At 43.9% G+C, this 5,125-nt stretch overlaps 1 non-coding gene across 1 annotated transcript; it reads right to left on the minus strand.

Moving 5' to 3' along the window:
• Nucleotides 1-4,539: 4,539 nt before the first annotated feature.
• TRNAW-CCA (transfer RNA tryptophan (anticodon CCA)) lies at nucleotides 4,540-4,613 on the minus strand. Its single transcript has one exon. It is a non-coding gene; the product is annotated as a tRNA-Trp (tRNA).
• Between the last annotated feature and the right edge of the window lie 512 nt (nucleotides 4,614-5,125).

Here is a 5,125-nt window from a genome sequence, read left to right on the forward strand (position 1 = left end):
CTCCATGCACTAGACCCTTTTACTAATAAAGGAAAGCTTGCCTTAATTGAAGTAGGGGCTGCGAAGGCGTATAAACTTGCTTAGCCCAAATCAGTCTAAAAGTTTGGGCTAGGCCGTAGTACCTACAGAGGAAGGGGCACCATCCCCGGCGTCCCATCCACGCACTCTGCTGAGACAAAACCAAGACCGGCAAGGTGCTAGCTGCTTAGCCTATTGAATGAGGAGATGCAGGCAAGTCCTAACTAACTTATTAAAAAGGGGCATTGTGAGCCTTTGCAGCCCCTCGCAAGCCAGGTGAGGGGTAGGTACTACGGCATATAATCAAGATCGATGAAAGGGCTTTTCTTGCAGCGAGAGGAAAAGTCCTCTTCCAACAGGGTTGCCCTTCAGAGAAATAAAAAAGGCTCTTCTTGAGTAAACTAAACTTGGTTGTTTCTTTACTCCATTGATATATAACATATGTCTGTCTCCATTTTGTATGGAGGGGTGATGTCGTCTTTTGACTAGGGTAAGGCACTTTATAAATCCCAAGGAATAGTGTATTCTCATAGCTCTGTGTGCTTCAACATAGATGAGCACGCTGTGTGAAGAACTATTCTATGCCGGTCTCAGCTGTATGTTATAAGGTGTACATTTCCCTTTAACCTCTCAGAGCTGAGTAGTCTCAAGAATTGTACTAAGCCCACGGTAAGACACCTTCATGAACTGAAGGAAAATCCATCGTTATATCTCTCAATCTAGACTATAAAATAAAAAAGAGAATTCAAAAATGTTCCATTCACTCAGTAAAACCTTCAATCGGCTTCGCGTAATTTCACCTTCACATGATCTATATGATACTGGCAATGCTTCTACTAGTACACCTCCTTTGGTTTTTGGTTCTCGTAAGACTATCCTTGATCGCTACTCACGGAGTAAAACACATTTACCTAAAATAAAAAGTTGTTTACCTTCCTTGTATTTAACTCCTACTAGAGTGCCTTTACATCCTACAGGGTGTTTCAAGGATCGTAATAGTCTACTTAATAGTGAAAGTAATACAATATCTCATTCTATTAGGAGTCCATCTATTTTTGAACAACAATGTACAATTGAGGAGGCTTCTCAACAATCTAAGGAGGACATCGGCATGACGAATCTGGCTTTCCGTGCCTTTCCTTAGAGGACCTTACCAGGCATGAGGGCAAGCGCTTGGAACTAGAAGACTTGTCTTTTGACTTATGTCACGTCGATCGTTGAGTTGTGCCCGATCTGGGATAGGCTGGCTGGGCACAGTTTTGAAAATTGGATTATTGAGTTCGCCTGGACTACGCTGGCTTTGGGATGCCAGGCTTATGCTTCAAGAAAGTTCCAAACCAATCTCTGGCACTTGGTAAAGATATGTGATTTTCGGGTGATGACAAGTAACTCGTGAAGGTCTATAGTCAACTACGGCTATTGAGCGTCGAGATGCTTTACCACACGAGATCCTTTCCTCACGCACGGTACTTATATAGTAGAGCAGCAGCCACCGGCTTTATTCGCTTGGTCGAAACAGATAGATATGGGGAGAGAGAAGGGTAAAAATCTCTTTCTATTCACAGCATTGGAAATGCCCGAATAAGTCGGCTCTAGAGCAGTCATTGAATGTGCGACCTCAAAAAAATGTTATTTTGCTGGCAAGAAGGTAGGTTAACATAAGAGGGTTCGACAAAGCCTTTCCATTGGGAAATCCCTAATAAGCTGCGCTAAAGACTGTTAGCCTTCCCTTTAGTAGTTTCGCGAAGGTGGAGTCTAAAAAAATGGTTCATCTGCCGATTCCTTTGCTCAGTGAACCCCGCATCTGAGGGTCGGGGCGTGAAGGCCTGTCGGCTTTGGAAATCTGACGATTACCTAAACCTAAAGGCTGCGAGTATCAATGCTCGAGACTTCGTCCCTTACTCCGATCCCGCCTCAAATGAAATGACAGTTTGGGCACACCATCCTGCCGGCTAGTTTGCTCAAAGCATCTGGTATGATAGAAACATCTTTCTTTCCCTCATGCACCATCTTTTGTGTTTTTGGTCAAAGGGAGGAGCGTTAGCAAAGGAAGGAGGAAAGTGGAGGAGCTTTAGCGACGATGATAGCAACTAGGAGAGCGACGATGACGATAAAGGGAGAGCCCTAGTTTTGAGTTTGATCTTTCACTTCATTCAATCATAAAGAGCTCGATCATCAACTAATAGATAGAAATTCTAACACGAGGATCATCGACACACCGGCTAATAAAAAGTACGTAAGGTATACGCCTTCCAATTCTCATGTCTTAAGAGATTTGTGCAACTTTTGTGGAATGAGATACTTAACCAACGCGCCTTTGGTGATTTCCTTTTCTATAAGTAGTACTTGATCCCGAAAAAAGGGTCAAGGGATAGGCTTGATGCCAGATCCACTTTTAGGGTTGACTCAGCAGTTGAAGAAGGTTGTAATTTGACTAGCTGTTCTCTCTTTCCTGGGCTCGCTAACTTTTTCATCCGTGATAATGAAACTCTGTCAGGTGCTATCTACGAATACCAAATCGGGTTGAGCTTTAGAAGGACAGCATCCGATCAGGAGACAGACCCTTCAGCGGCATCTATTACCTATCTTCAACATTCAGCTTCCGCGCCTGGTGAATCGAAAATCCTAGTTATTTATCTTCGAAGACAGTCTCCGATTTAGCATTTAGTGGCCCCCTCTCGGGCGATCTTCTTATACGGACTTTATATCCAGTAAATAAGATCTGACTTCTCGGCAAAGACCTACTCCAGATAGGTTGAGGAGGCATAAGTCAATGATGATGGGATCGAATGCCTCTTTGAAAGGAAAGAAAAAGCTCTTGTCGCAATTATGGAATCAATAGTGAACCCAAACACAGAGTAGGTTGCTTGAAAAAAAGCTCTAAGCCTTTCGCTCTTCCCTTCCCAACCCCGGCTAACTTTTTTCTTAACTACCTTATTCACGAACCTTTTACCCGAGAGAGGATGAACCTTTTACCCGGGAGAGGATGGAAAAGTTCGACCGCCCTAAGCCAACCAGAGAAGGCATTGGTGAGGCGACTGGAAGGCAGTTTAGTTTACTGTTAGAAAGCGTGAGTTGCTATCGGTGCTAGTTCCCTTTCTAACAAGCTGACCGGAATAGCGGCCCTCGCTTCTAGTCCCACTTGTAGCCTGATCGGGACTTCTTTCTCTCTTGCTTGAATGCCAACCAACTTTTCTGACTCTGTCTATACTTTCACCCGCTTGAAATACCTTATCTTGCTGTAAGTGAATTAAGGTACTTTACTTGTCTCGTTAGAGAAAGGCAGCGAAGTAGAAAGCGAAGCTGGAGCCTTAGCTGCCTTGTCAAAGGAAAGCGAAGGTTGAGCCAAGCTACTTGTTAACTCTGGGTCCCATCTGTCCTGCCAAGAACTCAAACCGCCAACTCCGTTCACTGCCTTCTCTCCAGAACTCCAGTTTGGCTTGATTACTGGAACTCAAAAGCCCTAGCTTCTCTTACCTTCTAGAACTGTAAGGGAATTTCGGTAGTGAGGAACTGTGCCTCATGTTCCCTGCCTAATCTAAAAGACTAGCTCAGGTCAGAACTCATAGCTCAAACTCAACAGCCTAGCTTCGCTACAGAACTATGATCTACGACCACCCTCTCTCATCCGAAGCCATCGTAACATAACATATGTATCAACAATTCCAAAAAAGGACAGGAAATTGGATCCATCCCTGGAGGCATAGGCATAGACAAAGAAAGTAGAAGCATAGGGGTAGATGAAAGCAGGAGCAAAGGGGATTGAATGAGGGATGAATCTTCTGAACTGCTTGAGAGCTGGAAGATTGGGATATCCCGACTTCCAATTCTTATACCCGCTTTAAAGGGAAGATATCGACCTTTGATAGGGGGCTCTCACAGGTCTACTCGCCAGTGTCTTCCTTCTACAAGTTCTACCTACGCTTCCCGGTTATAAGATCTCATACGGAAGAAGAGCCTCTAGGATCATTCATCATCCTCAGCAGCTTGAGTAGGCTCCTCAATGGCTTGGATAGCCCCTGAAGTAATATCCTAACGTGTACTCAAGAACACAAGAAAAGAGCTTTTAAATGGCCTTCTGTTTTTTGATCAAAAAGTAGTGTTTTCCCGTGTTTTTAGGCCATAACCTAGAGAGTTAGTTTAAAGGTAAGCCGGCTAAGAGGACTAGGAGCTTAGCTTGCTGGCGAGAAAGGGTGAATGTTCAGTACGCTCTTTAGCATTTAACAAGGGCTAAGCCGCTAGGAATGGCTTGCTGGCCTGTTGGGAGAGTGGAACGAAGTGATTCTCGTTAGAGAAGCACGAGTGGAACGGCTTTAGTGTCAGTAGGTGCCTAAATGAAGCGATTAAGCATCGGGGGCTTTGCTGGCTTGCTGGCTAGCTCGTGCAATCAATAAAAATTGATTCATTAACATCTCTTTTTATTGACTTCTTCCTTTTTTTTATCCGCAGGAGGGTCAATTCAGGTTGCTGTTCAAATGAGTGAAGTTATTGAATTCTAATTAGACCTAACAAGAACAGAATCACGCTCTGTAGGATTTGAACCTACGACATCAGGTTTTGGAGACCCACGTTCTACCGAACTGAACTAAGAACGCTTTCTTATCACAGTAGATACGACTAAAAAGAAAAGGATTCTTTTTGTACCCACAATACTAAAGTCTCATAAAATGAAAATGATGTATGTCCGAATCGATCTCAATGGATCCCTCGTGACTGCCCGGAGGAGAAGAATAGGTAGGGATGACAGGATTGGAACCCGTGATATTTTTGACCCAAAACAAAGGCGCTACCAAGCTGCGCTACATCCCTTTCAATTGGTCTACAGTGTCATTGTAGAGAATCCCTGCCCTGTTTTCCACATCGGCAATGCACCTCCATCGATATTCAATTTACCTTGCCATTTCTTCTTTATTGATTTATATACTCATCATCATCCCGCCGATCCCACCAACACTTTCTTACTTATCTTATGAGCAAAAAGGGTTCTAAATAATTAGCCCTTTGAGTTGAATAAGCGAGGCTTTCCCGATAGAATGATTTGCATGTGACAGAGATCCCAATTCCGTGTATCCGGTTAAGCAAGCCCCGCCTCCCAGCTTCCATCCAG

Source organism: Rutidosis leptorrhynchoides, chromosome 8, assembly GCF_046630445.1.
Source record: "Rutidosis leptorrhynchoides isolate AG116_Rl617_1_P2 chromosome 8, CSIRO_AGI_Rlap_v1, whole genome shotgun sequence".
NCBI classification, from domain to species: Eukaryota; Viridiplantae; Streptophyta; class Magnoliopsida; order Asterales; family Asteraceae; genus Rutidosis; species Rutidosis leptorrhynchoides.